This window comes from Phoenix dactylifera, chromosome 4, assembly GCF_051530095.1.
Source record: "Phoenix dactylifera cultivar Ajwa chromosome 4, Ajwa_hap1_PhDact_Kaust_v1.1, whole genome shotgun sequence".
NCBI lineage: Eukaryota > Viridiplantae > Streptophyta > Magnoliopsida > Arecales > Arecaceae > Phoenix > Phoenix dactylifera.
The window spans coordinates 37,779,246-37,802,663 of NC_143193.1; the positions used below are offsets into that span (position 1 = coordinate 37,779,246).

A 23,418-nucleotide genomic window follows, 5' to 3' on the forward strand; every position below is an offset into this window, starting at 1 on the left:
CCTTTTATGACAAAGTAGCAGACCTCGACGGCCCGAGACATTCGCGCTGCCGGGGCCGTTCTGGCGTAGGATTCAACACGCTGTTCCGCTATGCGGCATGGCACCGCCAGTCTCCGGACACAGTTTATTTTCGGGGGAAAAAAATTATCCGAAGAGGAGAAGCCAAAAGCCGAAAAATAAAAAATAAATGTTATCAAAAAATAAAAAAGCGGGCAAAAAATAAAAGGGGTGCAACACGAGGACTTCCCAGGGGGTCACCCATCCTAGTACTACTCTCGCCCAAGCACGCTTAACTGCGGAGTTCTGATGGGATCCGGTGCATTAGTGCTGGTATGATCGCACCCATGACATGCCCTTCGAAACTCCCTTTTATGACAAAGCAGCAGACCTCGACGGCCCGAGACATTCGCGCTGCCGGGGCCGTTCTGGCGTAGGATTCAACGCGCTGTTCCGCTATGCGGCATGGCACCGCCAGTCTCCGGACTCAGTTTATTTTCGGGGGAAAAAAATTATCCGAAGAGGAAAAGCCAAAAGCCGAAAAATAAAAAATAAATGTTATCAAAAAATAAAAAAGCGGGCAAAAAATAAAAGGGGTGCAACACGAAGACTTCCCAGGGGGTCACCCATCCTAGTACTACTCTCGCCCAAGCACGCTTAACTGCGGAGTTCTGATGGGATCAGGTGCATTAGTGCTGGTATGATCGCACCCATGATATGCCCTTCGAAACTCCCTTTTATGACAAAGCAGCAGACCTCGACGGCCCAAGACATTCGCGCTGCCGGGGCCGTTCTGGCGTAGGATTCAACGCGCTGGTCCCGCTATGCGGCATGGCACCGCCAGTCTCCGGACCCAGTTTATTGTCGGGGGAAAAAAATTATCCGAAGAGGAAAAGCCAAAAGCCAAAAAATTAAAAATAAATATTATCAAAAAATAAAAAAGCGGGCAAAAAATAAAAAGGGTGCAACATGAGGACTTCCCAGGGGGTCACCCATCCTAGTACTTCTCTCGCCCAAGCACGCCTAACTGCGGAGTTATGATGGGATCCGGTGCATTAGTGCCGGTATGATCGCACCCATGACATGCCCTTCGAAACTCCCTTTTATGACAAAGCAGCAGACCGCGACGGCCCGAGACATTCGCGCTGCCGGGACCGTTCTGGCGTAGGATTCAACGCGCTGTTCCGCTATGCGGCATGGCACCGCGAGTCTCCGGACTCAGTTTATTTTCGGGGGAAAAAAATTATCCGAAGAGGAAAAGCCAAAAGCCGAAAAATTAAAAATAAATATTATCAAAAAATAAAAAAGCGGGCAAAAAATAAAAGGGGTGCAACACGAGGACTTCCCAGGGGGTCACCCATCCTAGTACTACTCTCGCCCAAGCACGCTTAACTGCGGAGTTCTGATGGGATCCGGTGCATTAGTGCTGGTATGATCGCACCCATGACATGCCCATCGAAACTCCCTTTTATGACAAAGCAGCAGACCTCGACGGCCCGAGACATTCGCGCCGCCGGGGCCGTTCTGGCGTAGGATTCAACGCGCTATTCCCGCTATGCGGCATGGCACCGCCAGTCTCCGGACTCAGTTTATTTTCGGAGGAAAAAAATTATCCGAAGAGGAAAAGCCAAAAGCCGAAAAATTAAAAATAAATATTATCAAAAAATAAAAATGTGGAGAAAAAAATAAAAAGGGTGCAACACGAGGACTTCCCAGGGGGTCACCCATCCTAGTACTACTCTCGCCCAAGCACGCTTAACTGCGGAGTTCTGATGGGATCCGGTGCATTAGTGCTGGTATGATCGCACCAATGACATGCCCTTCGAAACTCCCTTTTATGACAAAGCAGCAGACCTCGACGGACCGAGACATTCGCGATGCCGGGGCCGTTCTGGCGTAGGATTCAACGCGCTGTTCCGCTATGCGGCATGGCACCGCGAGTCTCCGGACTCAGTTTATTTTCGGGGGAAAAAAATTATCCGAAGAGGAAAAGCCAAAAGCCGAAAAATTAAAAATAAATATTATCAAAAAATAAAAAAGCGGGCAAAAAATAAAAGGGGTGCAACACGAGGACTTCCCAGGGGGTCACCCATCCTAGTACTACTCTCGCCCAAGCACGCTTAACTGCGGAGTTCTGATGGGATCCGGTGCATTAGTGCTGGTATGATCGCACCCATGACATGCCCATCGAAACACCCTTTTATGACAAAGCAGCAGACCTCGACGGCCCGAGACATTCGCGCTGCCGGGGCCGTTCTGGCGTAGGATTCAATGCGCTGTTCCGCTATGCGGCATGGCACCGCGAGTCTCCGGACTCAGTTTATTTTCGAGGGAAAAAAATTATCCGAAGAGGAAAAGCCAAAAGCCAAAAAATTAAAAATAAATGTTATCAAAAAAGAAAAAAGCGGGCAAAAAATAAAAGGGGTGCAACACGAGGACTTCCCAGGGGGTCACCCATCCTAGTACTACTCTCGCCCAAGCACGCTTAACTGCGGAGTTCTGATGGGATCAGGTGCATTAGTGCTGGTATGATCGCACCCATGATATGCCCTTCGAAACTCCCTTTTATGACAAAGCAGCAGACCTCGACGGCCCGAGACATTCGCGCTGCCGGGGCCGTTCTGGCGTAGGATTCAACGCGCTGGTCCCGCTATGTGGCATGGCACCGCCAGTCTCCGGACCCAGTTTATTGTCGGGGGAAAAAAATTATCCGAAGAGGAAAAGCCAAAAGCCAAAAAATTAAAAATAAATATTATCAAAAAATAAAAAAGCGGGCAAAAAATAAAAAGGGTGCAACATGAGGACTTCCCAGGGGGTCACCCATCCTAGTACTACTCTCGCCCAAGCACGCTTAACTGCAGAGTTCTGATAGGATCCGGTGCATTAGTGCTGGTATGATCGCACCCAAGACATGCCCTTCGAAACTCCCTTTTATGACAAAGTAGCAGACCTCGACGGCCCGAGACATTCGCGCTGCCGGGGCCGTTCTGGCGTAGGATTCAACACGCTGTTCCGCTATGCGGCATGGCACCGCCAGTCTCCGGACTCAGTTTATTTTCGGGGGAAAAAAATTATCCGAAGAGGAGAAGCCAAAAGCCGAAAAATAAAAAATAAATGTTATCAAAAAATAAAAAAGCGGGCAAAAAATAAAAGGGGTGCAACACGAGGACTTCCCAGGGGGTCAGCCATCCTAGTACTACTCTCGCCCAAGCACGCTTAACTACGGAGTTCTGATGGGATCCGGTGCATTAGTGCTGGTATGATCGCACCCATGACATGCCCTTCGAAACTCCCTTTTATGACAAAGCAGCAGACCTCGACGGCCCGAGACATTCGCGCTGCCGGGGCCGTTCTGGCGTAGGATTCAACGCGCTGTTCCGCTATGCGGCATGGCACCGCCAGTCTCCGGACTCAGTTTATTTTCGGGGGAAAAAAATTATCCGAAGAGGAAAAGCCAAAAGCCGAAAAATAAAAAATAAATGTTATCAAAAAATAAAAAAGCGGGCAAAAAATAAAAGGGGTGCAACACGAGGACTTCCCAGGGGGTCACCCATCCTAGTACTACTCTCGCCCAAGCACGCTTAACTGCGGAGTTCTGATGGGATCAGGTGCATTAGTGCTGGTATGATCGCACCCATGATATGCCCTTCGAAACTCCCTTTTATGACAAAGCAGCAGACCTCGACGGCCCGAGACATTCGCGCTGCCGGGGCCGTTCTGGCGTAGGATTCAACGCGCTGGTCCCGCTATGCGGCATGGCACCGCCAGTCTCCGGACCCAGTTTATTGTCGGGGGAAAAAAATTATCCGAAGAGGAAAAGCCAAAAGCCAAAAAATTAAAAATAAATATTATCAAAAAATAAAAAAGCGGGCAAAAAATAAAAAGGGTGCAACATGAGGACTTCCCAGGGGGTCACCCATCCTAGTACTACTCTCGCCCAAGCACGCTTAACTGCAGAGTTCTGATAGGATCCGGTGCATTAGTGCTGGTATGATCGCACCCAAGACATGCCCTTCGAAACTCCCTTTTATGACAAAGTAGCAGACCTCGACGGCCCGAGACATTCGCGCTGCCGGGGCCGTTCTGGCGTAGGATTCAACACGCTGTTCCGCTATGCGGCATGGCACCGCCAGTCTCCGGACTCAGTTTATTTTCGGGAGAAAAAAATTATCCGAAGAGGAAAAGCCAAAAGCCGAAAAATAAAAAATAAATGTTATCAAAAAATGAAAAAGCGGGCAAAAAATAAAAGGGGTGCAACACGAGGACTTCCCAGGGGGTCACCCATCCTAGTACTACTCTCGCCCAAGCACGCTTAACTGCGGAGTTCTGATGGGATCCGGTGCATTAGTGCTGGTATGATCGCACCCATGACATGCCCTTCGAAACTCCCTTTTATGACAAAGCAGCAGACCTCGACGGCCCGAGACATTCGCGCTGCCGGGGCCGTTCTGGCGTAGGATTCAACGCTGTTCCGCTATGCGGCATGGCACCGCCAGTCTCCGGACTGAGTTTATTTTCGGGGGAAAAAAATTATCCGAAGAGGAAAAGCCAAAAGCCGAAAAATAAAAAATAAATGTTATCAAAAAATAAAAAAGCGGGCAAAAAATAAAAGGGGTGCAACACGAGGACTTCCCAGGGGGTCACCCATCCTAGTACTACTCTCGCCCAAGCACGCTTAACTGCGGAGTTCTGATGGGATCCGGTGTATTAGTGCTGGTATGATCGCACCCATGACATGCCCTTCGAAACTCCCTTTTATGATAAAGCAGCAGACCTCGACGGCCCGAGACATTCGCGCTGCCGGGGCCGTTCTGGCGTAGGATTCAACGCGCTGTTCCGCTATGCGGCATGGCACCGCCAGTCTCCGGACTCAGTTTATTTTCGGGGAGAAAAAATTATCCGAAGAGGAAAAGCCAAAAGCCAAAAAATTAAAAATAAATATTATCAAAAAATAAAAAAGCGGGCAAAAAATAAAAAGGGTGCAACACGAGGACTTCCCAGGGGGTCACCCATCCTAGTACTTCTCTCGCCCAAGCACGCCTAACTGCGGAGTTATGATGGGATCCGGTGCATTAGTGCTGGTATGATCGCACCCATGACATGCCCTTCGAAACTCCCTTTTATGACAAAGCAGCAGACCGCGACGGCCCGAGACATTCGCGCTGCCGGGGCCGTTCTGGCGTAGGATTCAACGCGCTGTTCCGCTATGCGGCATGGCACCGCGAGTCTCCGGACTCAGTTTATTTTCGGGGGAAAAAAATTATCCGAAGAGGAAAAGCCAAAAGCCGAAAAATTAAAAATAAATATTATCAAAAAATAAAAAAGCGGGCAAAAAATAAAAGGGGTGCAACACGAGGACTTCCCAGGGGGTCACCCATCCTAGTACTACTCTCGCCCAAGCACGCTTAACTGCGGAGTTCTGATGGGATCCGGTGCATTAGTGCTGGTATGATCGCACCCATGACATGCCCATCGAAACTCCCTTTTATGACAAAGCAGCAGACCTCGACGGCCCGAGACATTCGCGCCGCCGGGGCCGTTCTGGCGTAGGATTCAACGCGCTATTCCCGCTATGCGGCATGGCACCGCCAGTCTCCGGACTCAGTTTATTTTCGGGGGAAAAAAATTATCCGAAGAGGAAAAGCCAAAAGCCGAAAAATTAAAAATAAATATTATCAAAAAATAAAAAAGTGGAGAAAAAAATAAAAAGGGTGCAACACGAGGACTTCCCAGGGGGTCACCCATCCTAGTACTACTCTCGCCCAAGCACGGTTAACTGCGGAGTTCTGATGGGATCCGTTGCATTAGTGCTGGTATGATCGCACCCATGACATGCCCTTCGAAACTCCCTTTTATGACAAAGCAGCAGACCTCGACGGCCCGAGACATTCGCGCTGCCGGGGCCGTTCTGGCGTAGGATTCAACGCGCTGTTCCGCTATGCGGCATGGCACCGCGAGTCTCCGGACTCAGTTTATTTTCGGGGGAAAAAAATTATCCGAAGAGGAAAAGCCAAAAGCCGAAAAATTAAAAATAAATATTATCAAAAAATAAAAAAGCGGGCAAAAAATAAAAGGGGTGCAACACGAGGACTTCCCAGGGGGTCACCCATCCTAGTACTACTCTCGCCCAAGCACGCTTAACTGCGGAGTTCTGATGGGATCCGGTGCATTAGTGCTGGTATGATCGCACCCATGACATGCCCATCGAAACACCCTTTTATGACAAAGCAGCAGACCTCGACGGCCCGAGACATTCGCGCTGCCGGGGCCGTTCTGGCGTAGGATTCAATGCGCTGTTCCGCTATGCGGCATGGCACCGCGAGTCTCCGGACTGAGTTTATTTTCGAGGGAAAAAAATTATCCGAAGAGGAAAAGCCAAAAGCCAAAAAATTAAAAATAAATGTTATCAAAAAAGAAAAAAGCGGGCAAAAAATAAAAGGGGTGCAACACGAGGACTTCCCAGGGGGTCACCCATCCTAGTACTACTCTCGCCCAAGCACGCTTAACTGCGGAGTTCTGATGGGATCCGGTGCATTAGTGCTGGTATGATCGCACCCATGATACGCCCTTCGAAACTCCCTTTTATGACAAAGCAGCAGACCTCGACGGCGCGAGACATTCGCGCTGCCGGGGCCGTTCTGGCGTAGGATTCAACGCGCTGGTCCCGCAATGCGGCATGGCACCGCCAGTCTCCGGACCCAGTTTATTGTCGGGGGAAAAAAATTATCCGAAGAGGAAAAGCCAAAAGCCAAAAAATTAAAAATAAATATTATCAAAAAATAAAAAAGCGGGCAAAAAATAAAAAGGGTGCAACATGAGGACTTCCCAGGGGGTCACCCATCCTAGTACTACTCTCGCCCAAGCACGCTTAACTGCAGAGTTCTGATAGGATCCGGTGCATTAGTGCTGGTATGATCGCACCCAAGACATGCCCTTCGAAACTCCCTTTTATGACAAAGTAGCAGACCTCGACGGCCCGAGACATTCGCGCTGCCGGGGCCGTTCTGGCGTAGGATTCAACACGCTGTTCCGCTATGCGGCATGGCACCGCCAGTCTCCGGACTCAGTTTATTTTCGGGGGAAAAAAATTATCCGAAGAGGAGAAGCCAAAAGCCGAAAAATAAAAAATAAATGTTATCAAAAAATAAAAAAGCGGGCAAAAAATAAAAGGGGTGCAACACGAGGACTTCCCAGGGGGTCACCCATCCTAGTACTACTCTCGCCCAAGCACGCTTAACTACGGAGTTCTGATGGGATCCGGTGCATTAGTGCTGGTATGATCGCACCCATGACATGCCCTTCGAAACTCCCTTTTATGACAAAGCAGCAGACCTCGACGGCCCGAGACATTCGCGCTGCCGGGGCCGTTCTGGCGTAGGATTCAACACGCTGTTCCGCTATGCGGCATGGCACCGCCAGTCTCCGGACTCAGTTTATTTTCGGGAGAAAAAAATTATCCGAAGAGGAAAAGCCAAAAGCCGAAAAATAAAAAATAAATGTTATCAAAAAATGAAAAAGCGGGCAAAAAATAAAAGGGGTGCAACACGAGGACTTCCCAGGGGGTCACCCATCCTAGTACTACTCTCGCCCAAGCACGCTTAACTGCGGAGTTCTGATGGGATCCGGTGCATTAGTGCTGGTATGATCGCACCCATGACATGCCCTTCGAAACTCCCTTTTATGACAAAGCAGCAGACCTCGACGGCCCGAGACATTCGCGCTGCCGGGGCCGTTCTGGCGTAGGATTCAACGCGCTGTTCCGCTATGCGGCATGGCACCGCCAGTCTCCGGACTGAGTTTATTTTCGGGGGAAAAAAATTATCCGAAGAGGAAAAGCCAAAAGCCGAAAAATAAAAAATAAATGTTATCAAAAAATAAAAAAGCGGGCAAAAAATAAAAGGGGTGCAACACGAGGACTTCCCAGGGGGTCACCCATCCTAGTACTACTCTCGCCCAAGCACGCTTAACTGCGGAGTTCTGATGGGATCCGGTGTATTAGTGCTGGTATGATCGCACCCATGACATGCCCTTCGAAACTCCCTTTTATGATAAAGCAGCAGACCTCGACGGCCCGAGACATTCGCGCTGCCGGGGCCGTTCTGGCGTAGGATTCAACGCGCTGTTCCGCTATGCGGCATGGCACCGCCAGTCTCCGGACTCAGTTTATTTTCGGGGAGAAAAAATTATCCGAAGAGGAAAAGCCAAAAGCCAAAAAATTAAAAATAAATATTATCAAAAAATAAAAAAGCGGGCAAAAAATAAAAAGGGTGCAACACGAGGACTTCCCAGGGGGTCACCCATCCTAGTACTTCTCTCGCCCAAGCACGCCTAACTGCGGAGTTATGATGGGATCCGGTGCATTAGTGCTGGTATGATCGCACCCATGACATGCCCTTCGAAACTCCCTTTTATGACAAAGCAGCAGACCGCGACGGCCCGAGACATTCGCGCTGCCGGGGCCGTTCTGGCGTAGGATTCAACGCGCTGTTCCGCTATGCGGCATGGCACCGCGAGTCTCCGGACTCAGTTTATTTTCGGGGGAAAAAAATTATCCGAAGAGGAAAAGCCAAAAGCCGAAAAATTAAAAATAAATATTATCAAAAAATAAAAAAGCGGGCAAAAAATAAAAGGGGTGCAACACGAGGACTTCCCAGGGGGTCACCCATCCTAGTACTACTCTCGCCCAAGCACGCTTAACTGCGGAGTTCTGATGGGATCCGGTGCATTAGTGCTGGTATGATCGCACCCATGACATGCCCATCGAAACTCCCTTTTATGACAAAGCAGCAGACCTCGACGGCCCGAGACATTCGCGCCGCCGGGGCCGTTCTGGCGTAGGATTCAACGCGCTATTCCCGCTATGCGGCATGGCACCGCCAGTCTCCGGACTCAGTTTATTTTCGGGGGAAAAAAATTATCCGAAGAGGAAAAGCCAAAAGCCGAAAAATTAAAAATAAATATTATCAAAAAATAAAAAAGTGGAGAAAAAAATAAAAAGGGTGCAACACGAGGACTTCCCAGGGGGTCACCCATCCTAGTACTACTCTCGCCCAAGCACGGTTAACTGCGGAGTTCTGATGGGATCCGTTGCATTAGTGCTGGTATGATCGCACCCATGACATGCCCTTCGAAACTCCCTTTTATGACAAAGCAGCAGACCTCGACGGCCCGAGACATTCGCGCTGCCGGGGCCGTTCTGGCGTAGGATTCAACGCGCTGTTCCGCTATGCGGCATGGCACCGCGAGTCTCCGGACTCAGTTTATTTTCGGGGGAAAAAAATTATCCGAAGAGGAAAAGCCAAAAGCCGAAAAATTAAAAATAAATATTATCAAAAAATAAAAAAGCGGGCAAAAAATAAAAGGGGTGCAACACGAGGACTTCCCAGGGGGTCACCCATCCTAGTACTACTCTCGCCCAAGCACGCTTAACTGCGGAGTTCTGATGGGATCCGGTGCATTAGTGCTGGTATGATCGCACCCATGACATGCCCATCGAAACACCCTTTTATGACAAAGCAGCAGACCTCGACGGCCCGAGACATTCGCGCTGCCGGGGCCGTTCTGGCGTAGGATTCAATGCGCTGTTCCGCTATGCGGCATGGCACCGCGAGTCTCCGGACTGAGTTTATTTTCGAGGGAAAAAAATTATCCGAAGAGGAAAAGCCAAAAGCCAAAAAATTAAAAATAAATGTTATCAAAAAAGAAAAAAGCGGGCAAAAAATAAAAGGGGTGCAACACGAGGACTTCCCAGGGGGTCACCCATCCTAGTACTACTCTCGCCCAAGCACGCTTAACTGCGGAGTTCTGATGGGATCCGGTGCATTAGTGCTGGTATGATCGCACCCATGATACGCCCTTCGAAACTCCCTTTTATGACAAAGCAGCAGACCTCGACGGCGCGAGACATTCGCGCTGCCGGGGCCGTTCTGGCGTAGGATTCAACGCGCTGGTCCCGCAATGCGGCATGGCACCGCCAGTCTCCGGACCCAGTTTATTGTCGGGGGAAAAAAATTATCCGAAGAGGAAAAGCCAAAAGCCAAAAAATTAAAAATAAATATTATCAAAAAATAAAAAAGCGGGCAAAAAATAAAAAGGGTGCAACATGAGGACTTCCCAGGGGGTCACCCATCCTAGTACTACTCTCGCCCAAGCACGCTTAACTGCAGAGTTCTGATAGGATCCGGTGCATTAGTGCTGGTATGATCGCACCCAAGACATGCCCTTCGAAACTCCCTTTTATGACAAAGTAGCAGACCTCGACGGCCCGAGACATTCGCGCTGCCGGGGCCGTTCTGGCGTAGGATTCAACACGCTGTTCCGCTATGCGGCATGGCACCGCCAGTCTCCGGACTCAGTTTATTTTCGGGGGAAAAAAATTATCCGAAGAGGAGAAGCCAAAAGCCGAAAAATAAAAAATAAATGTTATCAAAAAATAAAAAAGCGGGCAAAAAATAAAAGGGGTGCAACACGAGGACTTCCCAGGGGGTCACCCATCCTAGTACTACTCTCGCCCAAGCACGCTTAACTACGGAGTTCTGATGGGATCCGGTGCATTAGTGCTGGTATGATCGCACCCATGACATGCCCTTCGAAACTCCCTTTTATGACAAAGCAGCAGACCTCGACGGCCCGAGACATTCGCGCTGCCGGGGCCGTTCTGGCGTAGGATTCAACGCGCTGTTCCGCTATGCGGCATGGCACCGCCAGTCTCCGGACTCAGTTTATTTTCGGGGGAAAAAAATTATCCGAAGAGGAAAAGCCAAAAGCCGAAAAATAAAAAATAAATGTTATCAAAAAATAAAAAAGCGGGCAAAAAATAAAAGGGGTGCAACACGAGGACTTCCCAGGGGGTCACCCATCCTAGTACTACTCTCGCCCAAGCACGCTTAACTGCGGAGTTCTGATGGGATCAGGTGCATTAGTGCTGGTATGATCGCACCCATGATATGCCCTTCGAAACTCCCTTTTATGACAAAGCAGCAGACCTCGACGGCCCGAGACATTCGCGCTGCCGGGGCCGTTCTGGCGTAGGATTCAACGCGCTGGTCCCGCTATGCGGCATGGCACCGCCAGTCTCCGGACCCAGTTTATTGTCGGGGGAAAAAAATTATCCGAAGAGGAAAAGCCAAAAGCCAAAAAATTAAAAATAAATATTATCAAAAAATAAAAAAGCGGGCAAAAAATAAAAAGGGTGCAACATGAGGACTTCCCAGGGGGTCACCCATCCTAGTACTACTCTCGCCCAAGCACGCTTAACTGCAGAGTTCTGATAGGATCCGGTGCATTAGTGCTGGTATGATCGCACCCAAGACATGCCCTTCGAAACTCCCTTTTATGACAAAGTAGCAGACCTCGACGGCCCGAGACATTCGCGCTGCCGGGGCCGTTCTGGCGTAGGATTCAACACGCTGTTCCGCTATGCGGCATGGCACCGCCAGTCTCCGGACTCAGTTTATTTTCGGGAGAAAAAAATTATCCGAAGAGGAAAAGCCAAAAGCCGAAAAATAAAAAATAAATGTTATCAAAAAATAAAAAAGCGGGCAAAAAATAAAAGGGGTGCAACACGAGGACTTCCCAGGGGGTCACCCATCCTAGTACTACTCTCGCCCAAGCACGCTTAACTGCGGAGTTCTGATGGGATCCGGTGCATTAGTGCTGGTATGATCGCACCCATGACATGCCCTTCGAAACTCCCTTTTATGACAAAGCAGCAGACCTCGACGGCCCGAGACATTCGCGCTGCCGGGGCCGTTCTGGCGTAGGATTCAACGCGCTGTTCCGCTATGCGGCATGGCACCGCCAGTCTCCGGACTGAGTTTATTTTCGGGGGAAAAAAATTATCCGAAGAGGAAAAGCCAAAAGCCGAAAAATAAAAAATAAATGTTATCAAAAAATAAAAAAGCGGGCAAAAAATAAAAGGGGTGCAACACGAGGACTTCCCAGGGGGTCACCCATCCTAGTACTACTCTCGCCCAAGCACGCTTAACTGCGGAGTTCTGATGGGATCCGGTGTATTAGTGCTGGTATGATCGCACCCATGACATGCCCTTCGAAACTCCCTTTTATGATAAAGCAGCAGACCTCGACGGCCCGAGACATTCGCGCTGCCGGGGCCGTTCTGGCGTAGGATTCAACGCGCTGTTCCGCTATGCGGCATGGCACCGCCAGTCTCCGGACTCAGTTTATTTTCGGGGGGAAAAAATTATCCGAAGAGGAAAAGCCAAAAGCCAAAAAATTAAAAATAAATATTATCAAAAAATAAAAAAGCGGGCAAAAAATAAAAAGGGTGCAACACGAGGACTTCCCAGGGGGTCACCCATCCTAGTACTTCTCTCGCCCAAGCACGCCTAACTGCGGAGTTATGATGGGATCCGGTGCATTAGTGCTGGTATGATCGCACCCATGACATGCCCTTCGAAACTCCCTTTTATGACAAAGCAGCAGACCGCGACGGCCCGAGACATTCGCGCTGCCGGGGCCGTTCTGGCGTAGGATTCAACGCGCTGTTCCGCTATGCGGCATGGCACCGCGAGTCTCCGGACTCAGTTTATTTTCGGGGGAAAAAAATTATCCGAAGAGGAAAAGCCAAAAGCCGAAAAATTAAAAATAAATATTATCAAAAAATAAAAAAGCGGGCAAAAAATAAAAGGGGTGCAACACGAGGACTTCCCAGGGGGTCACCCATCCTAGTACTACTCTCGCCCAAGCACGCTTAACTGCGGAGTTCTGATGGGATCCGGTGCATTAGTGCTGGTATGATCGCACCCATGACATGCCCATCGAAACACCCTTTTATGACAAAGCAGCAGACCTCGACGGCCCGAGACATTCGCGCTGCCGGGGCCGTTCTGGCGTAGGATTCAATGCGCTGTTCCGCTATGCGGCATGGCACCGCGAGTCTCCGGACTGAGTTTATTTTCGAGGGAAAAAAATTATCCGAAGAGGAAAAGCCAAAAGCCAAAAAATTAAAAATAAATGTTATCAAAAAAGAAAAAAGCGGGCAAAAAATAAAAGGGGTGCAACACGAGGACTTCCCAGGGGGTCACCCATCCTAGTACTACTCTCGCCCAAGCACGCTTAACTGCGGAGTTCTGATGGGATCCGGTGCATTAGTGCTGGTATGATCGCACCCATGATACGCCCTTCGAAACTCCCTTTTATGACAAAGCAGCAGACCTCGACGGCGCGAGACATTCGCGCTGCCGGGGCCGTTCTGGCGTAGGATTCAACGCGCTGGTCCCGCAATGCGGCATGGCACCGCCAGTCTCCGGACCCAGTTTATTGTCGGGGGAAAAAAATTATCCGAAGAGGAAAAGCCAAAAGCCAAAAAATTAAAAATAAATATTATCAAAAAATAAAAAAGCGGGCAAAAAATAAAAAGGGTGCAACATGAGGACTTCCCAGGGGGTCACCCATCCTAGTACTACTCTCGCCCAAGCACGCTTAACTGCGGAGTTCTGATGGGATCCGGTGCATTAGTGCTGGTATGATCGCACCCATGACATGCCCATCGAAACACCCTTTTATGACAAAGCAGCAGACCTCGACGGCCCGAGACATTCGCGCTGCCGGGGCCGTTCTGGCGTAGGATTCAATGCGCTGTTCCGCTATGCGGCATGGCACCGCGAGTCTCCGGACTGAGTTTATTTTCGAGGGAAAAAAATTATCCGAAGAGGAAAAGCCAAAAGCCAAAAAATTAAAAATAAATGTTATCAAAAAAGAAAAAAGCGGGCAAAAAATAAAAGGGGTGCAACACGAGGACTTCCCAGGGGGTCACCCATCCTAGTACTACTCTCGCCCAAGCACGCTTAACTGCGGAGTTCTGATGGGATCCGGTGCATTAGTGCTGGTATGATCGCACCCATGATACGCCCTTCGAAACTCCCTTTTATGACAAAGCAGCAGACCTCGACGGCGCGAGACATTCGCGCTGCCGGGGCCGTTCTGGCGTAGGATTCAACGCGCTGGTCCCGCAATGCGGCATGGCACCGCCAGTCTCCGGACCCAGTTTATTGTCGGGGGAAAAAAATTATCCGAAGAGGAAAAGCCAAAAGCCAAAAAATTAAAAATAAATATTATCAAAAAATAAAAAAGCGGGCAAAAAATAAAAAGGGTGCAACATGAGGACTTCCCAGGGGGTCACCCATCCTAGTACTACTCTCGCCCAAGCACGCTTAACTGCAGAGTTCTGATAGGATCCGGTGCATTAGTGCTGGTATGATCGCACCCAAGACATGCCTTTCGAAACTCCCTTTTATGACAAAGTAGCAGACCTCGACGGCCCGAGACATTCGCGCTGCCGGGGCCGTTCTGGCGTAGGATTCAACACGCTGTTCCGCTATGCGGCATGGCACCGCCAGTCTCCGGACTCAGTTTATTTTCGGGGGAAAAAAATTATCCGAAGAGGAAAAGCCAAAAGCCGAAAAATAAAAAATAAATGTTATCAAAAAATAAAAAAGCGGGCAAAAAATAAAAGGGGTGCAACACGAGGACTTCCCAGGGGGTCACCCATCCTAGTACTACTCTCGCCCAAGCACGCTTAACTACGGAGTTCTGATGGGATCCGGTGCATTAGTGCTGGTATGATCGCACCCATGACATGCCCTTCGAAACTCCCTTTTATGACAAAGCAGCAGACCTCGACGGCCCGAGACATTCGCGCTGTCGGGGCCGTTCTGGCGTAGGATTCAACGCGCTGTTCCGCTATGCGGCATGGCACCGCCAGTCTCCGGACTCAGTTTATTTTCGGGGGAAAAAAATTATCCGAAGAGGAAAAGCCAAAAGCCGAAAAATAAAAAATAAATGTTATCAAAAAATAAAAAAGCGGGCAAAAAATAAAAGAGGTGCAACACGAGGACTTCCCAGGGGGTCACCCATCCTAGTACTACTCTCGCCCAAGCACGCTTAACTGCGGAGTTCTGATGGGATCCGGTGTATTAGTGCTGGTATGATCGCACCCATGACATGCCCTTCGAAACTCCCTTTTATGATAAAGCAGCAGACCTCGACGGCCCGAGACATTCGCGCTGCCGGGGCCGTTCTGGCGTAGGATTCAACGCGCTGTTCCGCTATGCGGCATGGCACCGCCAGTCTCCGGACTCAGTTTATTTTCGGGGGGAAAAAATTATCCGAAGAGGAAAAGCCAAAAGCCAAAAAATTAAAAATAAATATTATCAAAAAATAAAAAAGCGGGCAAAAAATAAAAAGGGTGCAACACGAGGACTTCCCAGGGGGTCACCCATCCTAGTACTTCTCTCGCCCAAGCACGCCTAACTGCGGAGTTATGATGGGATCCGGTGCATTAGTGCTGGTATGATCGCACCCATGACATGCCCTTCGAAACTCCCTTTTATGACAAAGCAGCAGACCGCGACGGCCCGAGACATTCGCGCTGCCGGGGCCGTTCTGGCGTAGGATTCAACGCGCTGTTCCGCTATGCGGCATGGCACCGCGAGTCTCCGGACTCAGTTTATTTTCGGGGGAAAAAAATTATCCGAAGAGGAAAAGCCAAAAGCCGAAAAATTAAAAATAAATATTATCAAAAAATAAAAAAGCGGGCAAAAAATAAAAGGGGTGCAACACGAGGACTTCCCAGGGGGTCACCCATCCTAGTACTACTCTCGCCCAAGCACGCTTAACTGCGGAGTTCTGATGGGATCCGGTGCATTAGTGCTGGTATGATCGCACCCATGACATGCCCATCGAAACACCCTTTTATGACAAAGCAGCAGACCTCGACGGCCCGAGACATTCGCGCTGCCGGGGCCGTTCTGGCGTAGGATTCAATGCGCTGTTCCGCTATGCGGCATGGCACCGCGAGTCTCCGGACTGAGTTTATTTTCGAGGGAAAAAAATTATCCGAAGAGGAAAAGCCAAAAGCCAAAAAATTAAAAATAAATGTTATCAAAAAAGAAAAAAGCGGGCAAAAAATAAAAGGGGTGCAACACGAGGACTTCCCAGGGGGTCACCCATCCTAGTACTACTCTCGCCCAAGCACGCTTAACTGCGGAGTTCTGATGGGATCCGGTGCATTAGTGCTGGTATGATCGCACCCATGATACGCCCTTCGAAACTCCCTTTTATGACAAAGCAGCAGACCTCGACGGCGCGAGACATTCGCGCTGCCGGGGCCGTTCTGGCGTAGGATTCAACGCGCTGGTCCCGCAATGCGGCATGGCACCGCCAGTCTCCGGACCCAGTTTATTGTCGGGGGAAAAAAATTATCCGAAGAGGAAAAGCCAAAAGCCAAAAAATTAAAAATAAATATTATCAAAAAATAAAAAAGCGGGCAAAAAATAAAAAGGGTGCAACATGAGGACTTCCCAGGGGGTCACCCATCCTAGTACTACTCTCGCCCAAGCACGCTTAACTGCGGAGTTCTGATGGGATCCGGTGCATTAGTGCTGGTATGATCGCACCCATGACATGCCCATCGAAACACCCTTTTATGACAAAGCAGCAGACCTCGACGGCCCGAGACATTCGCGCTGCCGGGGCCGTTCTGGCGTAGGATTCAATGCGCTGTTCCGCTATGCGGCATGGCACCGCGAGTCTCCGGACTGAGTTTATTTTCGAGGGAAAAAAATTATCCGAAGAGGAAAAGCCAAAAGCCAAAAAATTAAAAATAAATGTTATCAAAAAAGAAAAAAGCGGGCAAAAAATAAAAGGGGTGCAACACGAGGACTTCCCAGGGGGTCACCCATCCTAGTACTACTCTCGCCCAAGCACGCTTAACTGCGGAGTTCTGATGGGATCCGGTGCATTAGTGCTGGTATGATCGCACCCATGATACGCCCTTCGAAACTCCCTTTTATGACAAAGCAGCAGACCTCGACGGCGCGAGACATTCGCGCTGCCGGGGCCGTTCTGGCGTAGGATTCAACGCGCTGGTCCCGCAATGCGGCATGGCACCGCCAGTCTCCGGACCCAGTTTATTGTCGGGGGAAAAAAATTATCCGAAGAGGAAAAGCCAAAAGCCAAAAAATTAAAAATAAATATTATCAAAAAATAAAAAAGCGGGCAAAAAATAAAAAGGGTGCAACATGAGGACTTCCCAGGGGGTCACCCATCCTAGTACTACTCTCGCCCAAGCACGCTTAACTGCAGAGTTCTGATAGGATCCGGTGCATTAGTGCTGGTATGATCGCACCCAAGACATGCCTTTCGAAACTCCCTTTTATGACAAAGTAGCAGACCTCGACGGCCCGAGACATTCGCGCTGCCGGGGCCGTTCTGGCGTAGGATTCAACACGCTGTTCCGCTATGCGGCATGGCACCGCCAGTCTCCGGACTCAGTTTATTTTCGGGGGAAAAAAATTATCCGAAGAGGAAAAGCCAAAAGCCGAAAAATAAAAAATAAATGTTATCAAAAAATAAAAAAGCGGGCAAAAAATAAAAGGGGTGCAACACGAGGACTTCCCAGGGGGTCACCCATCCTAGTACTACTCTCGCCCAAGCACGCTTAACTACGGAGTTCTGATGGGATCCGGTGCATTAGTGCTGGTATGATCGCACCCATGACATGCCCTTCGAAACTCCCTTTTATGACAAAGCAGCAGACCTCGACGGCCCGAGACATTCGCGCTGTCGGGGCCGTTCTGGCGTAGGATTCAACGCGCTGTTCCGCTATGCGGCATGGCACCGCCAGTCTCCGGACTCAGTTTATTTTCGGGGGAAAAAAATTATCCGAAGAGGAAAAGCCAAAAGCCGAAAAATAAAAAATAAATGTTATCAAAAAATAAAAAAGCGGGCAAAAAATAAAAGAGGTGCAACACGAGGACTTCCCAGGGGGTCACCCATCCTAGTACTACTCTCGCCCAAGCACGCTTAACTGCGGAGTTCTGATGGGATCAGGTGCATTAGTGCTGGTATGATCGCACCCATGATATGCCCTTCGAAACTCCCTTTTATGACAAAGCAGCAGACCTCGACGACCCGAGACATTCGCGCTGCCGGGGCCGTTCTGGCGTAGGATTCAACGCGCTGGTCCCGCTATGCGGCATGGCACCGCCAGTCTCCGGACCCAGTTTATTGTCGGGGGAAAAAAATTATCCGAAGAGGAAAGGCCAAAAGCCAAAAAATTAAAAATAAATATTATCAAAAAATAAAAAAGCGGGCAAAAAATAAAAAGGGTGCAACATGAGGACTTCCCAGGGGGTCACCCATCCTAGTACTACTCTCGCCCAAGCACGCTTAACTGCAGAGTTCTGATAGGATCCGGTGCATTAGTGCTGGTATGATCGCACCCAAGACATGCCCTTCGAAACTCCCTTTTATGACAAAGTAGCAGACCTCGACGGCCCGAGACATTCGCGCTGCCGGGGCCGTTCTGGCGTAGGATTCAACACGCTGTTCCGCTATGCGGCATGGCACCGCCAGTCTCCGGACTCAGTTTATTTTCGGGGGAAAAAAATTATCCGAAGAGGAAAAGCCAAAAGCCAAAAAATTAAAAATAAATATTATCAAAAAATAAAAAAGCGGGCAAAAAATAAAAAGGGTGCAACACGAGGACTTCCCAGGGGGTCACCCATCCTAGTACTACTCTCGCCCAAGCACGCTTAACTGCGGAGTTCTGATCGGATCCGGCGCATTAGTGCTGGTATGATCGCACCCATGACATGCCCTTCGAAACTCCCTTTTATGACAAAGCAGCAGACCTCGACGGCCCGAGGCATTCGCGCTGCCGGGGCCGTTCTGGTGTAGGATTCAACGCGCTGTTCCGCTATGCGGCATGGCACCGCGAGTCTCCGGACTCAGTTTATTTTCGGGGGAAAAAAATTATCCGAAGAGGAAAAGCCAAAAGCCGAAAAATTAAAAATAAATATTATCAAAAAATAAAAAAGCGGGCAAAAAATAAAAGGGGTGCAACACGAGGACTTCCCAGGGGGTCACCCATCCTAGTACTACTCTCGCCCAAGCACGCTTAACTGCGGAGTTATGATGGGATCCGATGCATTAGTGCTGGTATGATCGCACCCATGACATGCCCATCGAAACTCCCTTTTATGACAAAGCAGCAGACCTCGACGGCCCGAGACATTCACGCCGCCGGGGCCGTTCTGGCGTAGGATTCAACGCGCTGGTCCCGCTATGCGGCATGGCACCGCCAGTCTCCGGACTCAGTTTATTTTCGGGGGAAAAAAATTATCCGAAGAGGAAAAGCCAAAAGCCGAAAAATTAAAAATAAATATTATCAAAAAATAAAAAAGTGGAGAAAAAAATAAAAAGGGTGCAACACGAGGACTTCCCAGGGGGTCACCCATCCTAGTACTACTCTCGCCCAAGCACGCTTAACTGCGGAGTTCTGATGGGATCCGGTGCATTAGTGCTGGTATGATCGCACCCATGACATGCCCTTCGAAACTCCCTTTTATGACAAAGCAGCAGACCTCGACGGCCCGAGACATTCGCGCTGCCGGGGCCGTTCTGGCGTAGGATTCAACGCGCTGTTCCGCTATGCGGCATGGCACCGCGAGTCTCCGGACTCAGTTTATTTTCGGGGGAAAAAAATTATCCGAAGAGGAAAAGCCAAAAGCCGAAAAATTAAAAATAAATATTATCAAAAAATAAAAAAGCGGGCAAAAAATAAAAGGGGTGCAACACGAGGACTTCCCAGGGGGTCACCCATCCTAGTACTACTCTCGCCCAAGCACGCTTAACTGCGGAGTTCTGATGGGATCCGGTGCATTAGTGCTGGTATGATCGCACCCATGATACGCCCTTCGAAACTCCCTTTTATGACAAAGCAGCAGACCTCGACGGCCCGAGACATTCGCGCTGCCGGGGCCGTTCTGGCGTAGGATTCAACGCGCTGGTCCCGCTATGCGGCATGGCACCGCCAATCTCCGGACCCAGTTTATTGTCGGGGGAAAAAAATTATCCGAAGAGGAAAAGCCAAAAGCCAAAAAATTAAAAATAAATATTATCAAAAAATAAAAAAGCGGGCAAAAAATAAAAAGGGTGCAACATGAGGACTTCCCAGGGGGTCACCCATCCTAGTACTACTCTCGCCTAAGCACGCTTAACTGCGGAGTTCTGATAGGATCCGGTGCATTAGTGCTGGTATGATCGCACCCAAGACATGCCCTTCGAAACTCCCTTTTATGACAAAGTAGCGGACCTCGACGGCCCGAGACATTCGCGTTGCCGGGGCCGTTCTGGCGTAGGATTCAACACGCTGTTCCGCTATGCGGCATGGCACCGCCAGTCTCCGGACTCAGTTTATTTTCGGGGGAAAAAAATTATCCGAAGAGAAAAAGCCAAAAGCCGAAAAATAAAAAATAAATGTTATCAAAAAATAAAAAACCGGGCAAAAAATAAAAGGGGTGCAACACGAGGACTTCCCAGGGGGTCACCCATCCTAGTACTACTCTCGCCCAAGCACGCTTAACTGCGGAGTTTTGATGGGATCCGGTGCATTAGTGCTGGTATGATCGCACCCATAACATGCCCTTCGAAACTCCCTTTTATGACAAAGCAGCAGACCTCGACGGCCCGAGACATTCGCGCTGCCGGGGCCGTTCTGGCGTAGGATTCAACGCGCTGTTCCGCTATGCGGCATGGCACCGCCAGTCTCCGGACTCAGTTTATTATCGGGGGAAAAAATTATCCAAAGAGGAAAAGCCAAAAGCCAAAAAATTAAAAATAAATATTATCAAAAAATAAAAAAGCGGGCAAAAAATAAAAAGGGTGCAACATGAGGACTTCCCAGGGGGTCACCCATCCTAGTACTACTCTCGCCCAAGCACGCTTAACTGCGGAGTTCTGATAGGATCCGGTGCATTAGTGCTGGTATGATTGCACCCAAGACATGCCCTTCGAAACTCCCTTTTATGACAAAGCAGCAGACCTCGACGGCCCGAGACATTCGCGCTGCCGGGGCCGTTCTGGCGTAGGATTCAACACGCTCTTCCGCTATGCGGCATGGCACCGCCAGTCTCCGGACTCAGTTTATTTTCGGGGGAAAAAAATTATCCGAAGAGGAAAAGCCAAAAGCCGAAAAATAAAAAATAAATGTTATCAAAAAATAAAAAAGCGGGCAAAAAATAAAAGGGGTGCAACACGAGGACTTCCCAGGGGGTCACCCATCCTAGTACTACTCTCGCCCAAGCACGCTTAACTGCGGAGTTCTGATGGGATCCGGTGCATTATTGCTGGTATGATCGCACCCATGACATGCCCTTCGAAACTCCCTTTTATGACAAAGCAGCAGACCTTGACGGCCCGAGACATTCGCGCTGCCGGGGCCATTCTGGCGTAGGATTCAACGCGCTGTTCCGCTATGCGGCATGGCACCGCCAGTCTCCGGACTCAGTTTATTTTCGGGGGGAAAAAATTATCCGAAGAGGAAAAGCCAAAAGCCAAAAAATTAAAAATAAATATTATCAAAAAATAAAAAAGCGGGCAAAAAATAAAAAGGGTGCAACACGAGGACTTCCCAGGGGGTCACCCATCCTAGTACTACTCTCGCCCAAGCACGCTTAACTGCGGAGTTCTGATCGGATCCGGCGCATTAGTGCTGGTATGATCGCACCCATGACATGCCCTTCGAAACTCCCTTTTATGACAAAGCAGCAGACCTCGACGGCCCGAGGCATTTGCGCTGCCGGGGCCGTTCTGGTGTAGGATTCAACGCGCTGTTCCGCTATGCGGCATGGCACCGCGAGTCTCCGGACTCAGTTTATTTTCGGGGGAAAAAAATTATCCGAAGAGGAAAAGCCAAAAGCCGAAAAATTAAAAATAAATATTATCAAAAAATAAAAAAGCGGGCAAAAAATAAAAGGGGTGCAACACGAGGACTTCCCAGGGGGTCACCCATCCTAGTACTACTCTCGCCCAAGCACGCTTAACTGCGGAGTTATGATGGGATCCGGTGCATTAGTGCTGGTATGATCGCACCCATGACATGCCCATCGAAACTCCCTTTTATGACAAAGCAGCAGACCTCGACGGCCCGAGACATTCGCGCCGCCGGGGCCGTTCTGGCGTAGGATTCAACGCGCTGGTCCCGCTATGCGGCATGGCACCGCCAGTCTCCGGACTCAGTTTATTTTCGGGGGAAAAAAATTATCCGAAGAGGAAAAGCCAAAAGCCGAAAAATTAAAAATAAATATTATCAAAAAATAAAAAAGTGGAGAAAAAAATAAAAAGGGTGCAACACGAGGACTTCCCAGGGGGTCACCCATCCTAGTACTACTCTCGCCCAAGCACGCTTAACTGCGGAGTTCTGATGGGATCCGGTGCATTAGTGCTGGTATGATCGCACCCATGACATGCCCTTCGAAACTCCCTTTTATGACAAAGCAGCAGACCTCGACGGCCCGAGACATTCGCGCTGCCGGGGCCGTTCTGGCGTAGGATTCAACGCGCTGTTCCGCTATGCGGCATGGCACCGCGAGTCTCCGGACTCAGTTTATTTTCGGGGGAAAAAAATTATCCGAAGAGGAAAAGCCAAAAGCCGAAAAATTAAAAATAAATATTATCAAAAAATAAAAAAGCGGGCAAAAAATAAAAGGGGTGCAACACGAGGACTTCCCAGGGGGTCACCCATCCTAGTACTACTCTCGCCCAAGCACGCTTAACTGCGGAGTTCTGATGGGATCCGGTGCATTAGTGCTGGTATGATCGCACCCATGACATGCCCTTCGAAACTCCCTTTTATGACAAAGCAGCAGACTTCGACGGCCCGAGACATTCGCGCTGCCGGGGCCGTTCTGGCGTAGGATTCAACGCGCTGTTCCGCTATGCGGCATGGCACCGCGAGCCTCCGGACTCAGTTTATTTTCGAGGGAAAAAAATTATCCGAAGTGGAAAAGCCAAAAGCCGAAAAATTAAAAATAAATATTATCAAAAAATAAAAAAGCGGGCAAAAAATAAAAGGGGTGCAACACGAGGACTTCCCAGGGGGTCACCCATCCTAGTACAACTCTCGCCCAAGCACGCTTAACTGCGGAGTTCTGATAGGATCCGGTGCATTAGTGCTGGTATGATTGCACCCAAGACATGCCCTTCGAAACTCCCTTTTATGACAAAGCAGCAGACCTCGACGGCCCGAGACATTCGCGCTGCCGGGGCCGTTCTGGCGTAGGATTCAACACGCTCTTCCGCTATGCGGCATGGCACCGCCAGTCTCCGGACTCAGTTTATTTTCGGGGGAAAAAAATTATCCGAAGAGGAAAAGCCAAAAGCCGAAAAATAAAAAATAAATGTTGTCAAAAAATAAAAAAGCGGGCAAAAAATAAAAGGGGTGCAACACGAGGACTTCCCAGGGGGTCACCCATCCTAGTACTACTCTCGCCCAAGCACGCTTAACTGCGGAGTTCTGATGGGATCCGGTGCATTAGTGCTGGTATGATCGCACCCATGACATGCCCTTCGAAACTCCCTTCTATGACAAAGCAGCAGACCTTGACGGCCCGAGAC

At 49.5% G+C, this 23,418-nt stretch overlaps 58 non-coding genes and 6 pseudogenes across 58 annotated transcripts; all 64 read right to left on the bottom strand.

The window, feature by feature from the left end:
* Positions 1-225: 225 nt before the first annotated feature.
* On the bottom strand, positions 226-344 carry LOC149764060 (5S ribosomal RNA). The gene has a single exon (XR_016411077.1). It is a non-coding gene; the product is annotated as a 5S ribosomal RNA (ribosomal RNA).
* A 246-nt stretch (positions 345-590) lies between these two features.
* Positions 591-709, bottom strand: LOC149764061 (5S ribosomal RNA). The gene has a single exon (XR_016405361.1). It is a non-coding gene; the product is annotated as a 5S ribosomal RNA (ribosomal RNA).
* A 247-nt stretch (positions 710-956) lies between these two features.
* Positions 957-1,075, bottom strand: LOC149764062 (5S ribosomal RNA; annotated as a pseudogene).
* Positions 1,076-1,321: 246 nt separating this feature from the next.
* Positions 1,322-1,440, bottom strand: LOC149764063 (5S ribosomal RNA). Its single transcript, XR_016411078.1, has one exon. It is a non-coding gene; the product is annotated as a 5S ribosomal RNA (ribosomal RNA).
* A 248-nt stretch (positions 1,441-1,688) lies between these two features.
* LOC149764064 (5S ribosomal RNA) lies at positions 1,689-1,807 on the bottom strand. The gene has a single exon (XR_016401987.1). It is a non-coding gene; the product is annotated as a 5S ribosomal RNA (ribosomal RNA).
* Positions 1,808-2,053: 246 nt separating this feature from the next.
* Positions 2,054-2,172, bottom strand: LOC149764065 (5S ribosomal RNA). The gene has a single exon (XR_016411079.1). It is a non-coding gene; the product is annotated as a 5S ribosomal RNA (ribosomal RNA).
* Positions 2,173-2,418: 246 nt separating this feature from the next.
* On the bottom strand, positions 2,419-2,537 carry LOC149764066 (5S ribosomal RNA). The gene has a single exon (XR_016403491.1). It is a non-coding gene; the product is annotated as a 5S ribosomal RNA (ribosomal RNA).
* A 247-nt stretch (positions 2,538-2,784) lies between these two features.
* On the bottom strand, positions 2,785-2,903 carry LOC149764067 (5S ribosomal RNA). Its single transcript, XR_016408414.1, has one exon. It is a non-coding gene; the product is annotated as a 5S ribosomal RNA (ribosomal RNA).
* A 246-nt stretch (positions 2,904-3,149) lies between these two features.
* LOC149764068 (5S ribosomal RNA) lies at positions 3,150-3,268 on the bottom strand. Its single transcript, XR_016402720.1, has one exon. It is a non-coding gene; the product is annotated as a 5S ribosomal RNA (ribosomal RNA).
* A 246-nt stretch (positions 3,269-3,514) lies between these two features.
* On the bottom strand, positions 3,515-3,633 carry LOC149764069 (5S ribosomal RNA). Its single transcript, XR_016403492.1, has one exon. It is a non-coding gene; the product is annotated as a 5S ribosomal RNA (ribosomal RNA).
* Positions 3,634-3,880: 247 nt separating this feature from the next.
* Positions 3,881-3,999, bottom strand: LOC149764070 (5S ribosomal RNA). Its single transcript, XR_016408416.1, has one exon. It is a non-coding gene; the product is annotated as a 5S ribosomal RNA (ribosomal RNA).
* Positions 4,000-4,245: 246 nt separating this feature from the next.
* Positions 4,246-4,364, bottom strand: LOC149764071 (5S ribosomal RNA). Its single transcript, XR_016411080.1, has one exon. It is a non-coding gene; the product is annotated as a 5S ribosomal RNA (ribosomal RNA).
* Positions 4,365-4,608: 244 nt separating this feature from the next.
* Positions 4,609-4,727, bottom strand: LOC149764072 (5S ribosomal RNA). The gene has a single exon (XR_016401827.1). It is a non-coding gene; the product is annotated as a 5S ribosomal RNA (ribosomal RNA).
* A 246-nt stretch (positions 4,728-4,973) lies between these two features.
* LOC149764073 (5S ribosomal RNA) lies at positions 4,974-5,092 on the bottom strand (annotated as a pseudogene).
* Positions 5,093-5,338: 246 nt separating this feature from the next.
* On the bottom strand, positions 5,339-5,457 carry LOC149764074 (5S ribosomal RNA). Its single transcript, XR_016411081.1, has one exon. It is a non-coding gene; the product is annotated as a 5S ribosomal RNA (ribosomal RNA).
* A 248-nt stretch (positions 5,458-5,705) lies between these two features.
* LOC149764075 (5S ribosomal RNA) lies at positions 5,706-5,824 on the bottom strand. The gene has a single exon (XR_016405783.1). It is a non-coding gene; the product is annotated as a 5S ribosomal RNA (ribosomal RNA).
* A 246-nt stretch (positions 5,825-6,070) lies between these two features.
* Positions 6,071-6,189, bottom strand: LOC149764076 (5S ribosomal RNA). The gene has a single exon (XR_016411083.1). It is a non-coding gene; the product is annotated as a 5S ribosomal RNA (ribosomal RNA).
* A 246-nt stretch (positions 6,190-6,435) lies between these two features.
* LOC149764077 (5S ribosomal RNA) lies at positions 6,436-6,554 on the bottom strand. The gene has a single exon (XR_016411084.1). It is a non-coding gene; the product is annotated as a 5S ribosomal RNA (ribosomal RNA).
* A 247-nt stretch (positions 6,555-6,801) lies between these two features.
* LOC149764078 (5S ribosomal RNA) lies at positions 6,802-6,920 on the bottom strand. The gene has a single exon (XR_016408417.1). It is a non-coding gene; the product is annotated as a 5S ribosomal RNA (ribosomal RNA).
* Positions 6,921-7,166: 246 nt separating this feature from the next.
* Positions 7,167-7,285, bottom strand: LOC149764079 (5S ribosomal RNA). Its single transcript, XR_016412512.1, has one exon. It is a non-coding gene; the product is annotated as a 5S ribosomal RNA (ribosomal RNA).
* Positions 7,286-7,531: 246 nt separating this feature from the next.
* On the bottom strand, positions 7,532-7,650 carry LOC149764080 (5S ribosomal RNA). The gene has a single exon (XR_016411085.1). It is a non-coding gene; the product is annotated as a 5S ribosomal RNA (ribosomal RNA).
* Positions 7,651-7,896: 246 nt separating this feature from the next.
* Positions 7,897-8,015, bottom strand: LOC149764081 (5S ribosomal RNA). The gene has a single exon (XR_016401935.1). It is a non-coding gene; the product is annotated as a 5S ribosomal RNA (ribosomal RNA).
* Positions 8,016-8,261: 246 nt separating this feature from the next.
* LOC149764082 (5S ribosomal RNA) lies at positions 8,262-8,380 on the bottom strand (annotated as a pseudogene).
* Positions 8,381-8,626: 246 nt separating this feature from the next.
* Positions 8,627-8,745, bottom strand: LOC149764083 (5S ribosomal RNA). The gene has a single exon (XR_016411086.1). It is a non-coding gene; the product is annotated as a 5S ribosomal RNA (ribosomal RNA).
* Positions 8,746-8,993: 248 nt separating this feature from the next.
* LOC149764084 (5S ribosomal RNA) lies at positions 8,994-9,112 on the bottom strand. Its single transcript, XR_016405785.1, has one exon. It is a non-coding gene; the product is annotated as a 5S ribosomal RNA (ribosomal RNA).
* A 246-nt stretch (positions 9,113-9,358) lies between these two features.
* On the bottom strand, positions 9,359-9,477 carry LOC149764085 (5S ribosomal RNA). The gene has a single exon (XR_016411087.1). It is a non-coding gene; the product is annotated as a 5S ribosomal RNA (ribosomal RNA).
* A 246-nt stretch (positions 9,478-9,723) lies between these two features.
* On the bottom strand, positions 9,724-9,842 carry LOC149764086 (5S ribosomal RNA). Its single transcript, XR_016411088.1, has one exon. It is a non-coding gene; the product is annotated as a 5S ribosomal RNA (ribosomal RNA).
* A 247-nt stretch (positions 9,843-10,089) lies between these two features.
* Positions 10,090-10,208, bottom strand: LOC149764087 (5S ribosomal RNA). Its single transcript, XR_016408418.1, has one exon. It is a non-coding gene; the product is annotated as a 5S ribosomal RNA (ribosomal RNA).
* A 246-nt stretch (positions 10,209-10,454) lies between these two features.
* On the bottom strand, positions 10,455-10,573 carry LOC149764088 (5S ribosomal RNA). Its single transcript, XR_016412514.1, has one exon. It is a non-coding gene; the product is annotated as a 5S ribosomal RNA (ribosomal RNA).
* A 246-nt stretch (positions 10,574-10,819) lies between these two features.
* On the bottom strand, positions 10,820-10,938 carry LOC149764089 (5S ribosomal RNA). Its single transcript, XR_016403493.1, has one exon. It is a non-coding gene; the product is annotated as a 5S ribosomal RNA (ribosomal RNA).
* A 247-nt stretch (positions 10,939-11,185) lies between these two features.
* On the bottom strand, positions 11,186-11,304 carry LOC149764090 (5S ribosomal RNA). The gene has a single exon (XR_016408419.1). It is a non-coding gene; the product is annotated as a 5S ribosomal RNA (ribosomal RNA).
* Positions 11,305-11,550: 246 nt separating this feature from the next.
* On the bottom strand, positions 11,551-11,669 carry LOC149764091 (5S ribosomal RNA). Its single transcript, XR_016411089.1, has one exon. It is a non-coding gene; the product is annotated as a 5S ribosomal RNA (ribosomal RNA).
* A 246-nt stretch (positions 11,670-11,915) lies between these two features.
* LOC149764092 (5S ribosomal RNA) lies at positions 11,916-12,034 on the bottom strand. Its single transcript, XR_016402044.1, has one exon. It is a non-coding gene; the product is annotated as a 5S ribosomal RNA (ribosomal RNA).
* A 246-nt stretch (positions 12,035-12,280) lies between these two features.
* Positions 12,281-12,399, bottom strand: LOC149764093 (5S ribosomal RNA; annotated as a pseudogene).
* A 246-nt stretch (positions 12,400-12,645) lies between these two features.
* On the bottom strand, positions 12,646-12,764 carry LOC149764094 (5S ribosomal RNA). The gene has a single exon (XR_016411090.1). It is a non-coding gene; the product is annotated as a 5S ribosomal RNA (ribosomal RNA).
* A 246-nt stretch (positions 12,765-13,010) lies between these two features.
* LOC149764095 (5S ribosomal RNA) lies at positions 13,011-13,129 on the bottom strand. Its single transcript, XR_016411091.1, has one exon. It is a non-coding gene; the product is annotated as a 5S ribosomal RNA (ribosomal RNA).
* A 247-nt stretch (positions 13,130-13,376) lies between these two features.
* LOC149764096 (5S ribosomal RNA) lies at positions 13,377-13,495 on the bottom strand. The gene has a single exon (XR_016404181.1). It is a non-coding gene; the product is annotated as a 5S ribosomal RNA (ribosomal RNA).
* Positions 13,496-13,741: 246 nt separating this feature from the next.
* LOC149764097 (5S ribosomal RNA) lies at positions 13,742-13,860 on the bottom strand. The gene has a single exon (XR_016411092.1). It is a non-coding gene; the product is annotated as a 5S ribosomal RNA (ribosomal RNA).
* A 247-nt stretch (positions 13,861-14,107) lies between these two features.
* Positions 14,108-14,226, bottom strand: LOC149764098 (5S ribosomal RNA). The gene has a single exon (XR_016408420.1). It is a non-coding gene; the product is annotated as a 5S ribosomal RNA (ribosomal RNA).
* Positions 14,227-14,472: 246 nt separating this feature from the next.
* Positions 14,473-14,591, bottom strand: LOC149764099 (5S ribosomal RNA). Its single transcript, XR_016412515.1, has one exon. It is a non-coding gene; the product is annotated as a 5S ribosomal RNA (ribosomal RNA).
* A 246-nt stretch (positions 14,592-14,837) lies between these two features.
* LOC149764100 (5S ribosomal RNA) lies at positions 14,838-14,956 on the bottom strand. The gene has a single exon (XR_016400478.1). It is a non-coding gene; the product is annotated as a 5S ribosomal RNA (ribosomal RNA).
* A 246-nt stretch (positions 14,957-15,202) lies between these two features.
* LOC149764101 (5S ribosomal RNA) lies at positions 15,203-15,321 on the bottom strand (annotated as a pseudogene).
* Positions 15,322-15,567: 246 nt separating this feature from the next.
* On the bottom strand, positions 15,568-15,686 carry LOC149764102 (5S ribosomal RNA). The gene has a single exon (XR_016411094.1). It is a non-coding gene; the product is annotated as a 5S ribosomal RNA (ribosomal RNA).
* Positions 15,687-15,932: 246 nt separating this feature from the next.
* On the bottom strand, positions 15,933-16,051 carry LOC149764103 (5S ribosomal RNA). The gene has a single exon (XR_016411095.1). It is a non-coding gene; the product is annotated as a 5S ribosomal RNA (ribosomal RNA).
* Positions 16,052-16,298: 247 nt separating this feature from the next.
* On the bottom strand, positions 16,299-16,417 carry LOC149764104 (5S ribosomal RNA). Its single transcript, XR_016404183.1, has one exon. It is a non-coding gene; the product is annotated as a 5S ribosomal RNA (ribosomal RNA).
* Positions 16,418-16,663: 246 nt separating this feature from the next.
* On the bottom strand, positions 16,664-16,782 carry LOC149764105 (5S ribosomal RNA). The gene has a single exon (XR_016411096.1). It is a non-coding gene; the product is annotated as a 5S ribosomal RNA (ribosomal RNA).
* Positions 16,783-17,029: 247 nt separating this feature from the next.
* LOC149764106 (5S ribosomal RNA) lies at positions 17,030-17,148 on the bottom strand. Its single transcript, XR_016408421.1, has one exon. It is a non-coding gene; the product is annotated as a 5S ribosomal RNA (ribosomal RNA).
* Positions 17,149-17,394: 246 nt separating this feature from the next.
* LOC149764107 (5S ribosomal RNA) lies at positions 17,395-17,513 on the bottom strand. The gene has a single exon (XR_016412516.1). It is a non-coding gene; the product is annotated as a 5S ribosomal RNA (ribosomal RNA).
* Positions 17,514-17,759: 246 nt separating this feature from the next.
* On the bottom strand, positions 17,760-17,878 carry LOC149764108 (5S ribosomal RNA). The gene has a single exon (XR_016405092.1). It is a non-coding gene; the product is annotated as a 5S ribosomal RNA (ribosomal RNA).
* A 247-nt stretch (positions 17,879-18,125) lies between these two features.
* Positions 18,126-18,244, bottom strand: LOC149764109 (5S ribosomal RNA). Its single transcript, XR_016408422.1, has one exon. It is a non-coding gene; the product is annotated as a 5S ribosomal RNA (ribosomal RNA).
* A 246-nt stretch (positions 18,245-18,490) lies between these two features.
* LOC149764110 (5S ribosomal RNA) lies at positions 18,491-18,609 on the bottom strand. Its single transcript, XR_016405724.1, has one exon. It is a non-coding gene; the product is annotated as a 5S ribosomal RNA (ribosomal RNA).
* A 246-nt stretch (positions 18,610-18,855) lies between these two features.
* Positions 18,856-18,974, bottom strand: LOC149764111 (5S ribosomal RNA). The gene has a single exon (XR_016408024.1). It is a non-coding gene; the product is annotated as a 5S ribosomal RNA (ribosomal RNA).
* Positions 18,975-19,222: 248 nt separating this feature from the next.
* Positions 19,223-19,341, bottom strand: LOC149764112 (5S ribosomal RNA). The gene has a single exon (XR_016412300.1). It is a non-coding gene; the product is annotated as a 5S ribosomal RNA (ribosomal RNA).
* Positions 19,342-19,587: 246 nt separating this feature from the next.
* Positions 19,588-19,706, bottom strand: LOC149764113 (5S ribosomal RNA). The gene has a single exon (XR_016411097.1). It is a non-coding gene; the product is annotated as a 5S ribosomal RNA (ribosomal RNA).
* A 247-nt stretch (positions 19,707-19,953) lies between these two features.
* Positions 19,954-20,072, bottom strand: LOC149764114 (5S ribosomal RNA; annotated as a pseudogene).
* A 246-nt stretch (positions 20,073-20,318) lies between these two features.
* LOC149764115 (5S ribosomal RNA) lies at positions 20,319-20,437 on the bottom strand. Its single transcript, XR_016404677.1, has one exon. It is a non-coding gene; the product is annotated as a 5S ribosomal RNA (ribosomal RNA).
* Positions 20,438-20,682: 245 nt separating this feature from the next.
* Positions 20,683-20,801, bottom strand: LOC149764116 (5S ribosomal RNA). The gene has a single exon (XR_016407773.1). It is a non-coding gene; the product is annotated as a 5S ribosomal RNA (ribosomal RNA).
* Positions 20,802-21,047: 246 nt separating this feature from the next.
* On the bottom strand, positions 21,048-21,166 carry LOC149764117 (5S ribosomal RNA). Its single transcript, XR_016402625.1, has one exon. It is a non-coding gene; the product is annotated as a 5S ribosomal RNA (ribosomal RNA).
* Positions 21,167-21,412: 246 nt separating this feature from the next.
* On the bottom strand, positions 21,413-21,531 carry LOC149764118 (5S ribosomal RNA). The gene has a single exon (XR_016405725.1). It is a non-coding gene; the product is annotated as a 5S ribosomal RNA (ribosomal RNA).
* A 246-nt stretch (positions 21,532-21,777) lies between these two features.
* On the bottom strand, positions 21,778-21,896 carry LOC149764119 (5S ribosomal RNA). The gene has a single exon (XR_016405930.1). It is a non-coding gene; the product is annotated as a 5S ribosomal RNA (ribosomal RNA).
* Positions 21,897-22,144: 248 nt separating this feature from the next.
* LOC149764120 (5S ribosomal RNA) lies at positions 22,145-22,263 on the bottom strand. The gene has a single exon (XR_016412301.1). It is a non-coding gene; the product is annotated as a 5S ribosomal RNA (ribosomal RNA).
* A 246-nt stretch (positions 22,264-22,509) lies between these two features.
* Positions 22,510-22,628, bottom strand: LOC149764121 (5S ribosomal RNA). Its single transcript, XR_016411098.1, has one exon. It is a non-coding gene; the product is annotated as a 5S ribosomal RNA (ribosomal RNA).
* A 246-nt stretch (positions 22,629-22,874) lies between these two features.
* LOC149764122 (5S ribosomal RNA) lies at positions 22,875-22,993 on the bottom strand. Its single transcript, XR_016405839.1, has one exon. It is a non-coding gene; the product is annotated as a 5S ribosomal RNA (ribosomal RNA).
* A 246-nt stretch (positions 22,994-23,239) lies between these two features.
* LOC149764123 (5S ribosomal RNA) lies at positions 23,240-23,358 on the bottom strand. The gene has a single exon (XR_016411099.1). It is a non-coding gene; the product is annotated as a 5S ribosomal RNA (ribosomal RNA).
* Positions 23,359-23,418: the final 60 nt, after the last annotated feature.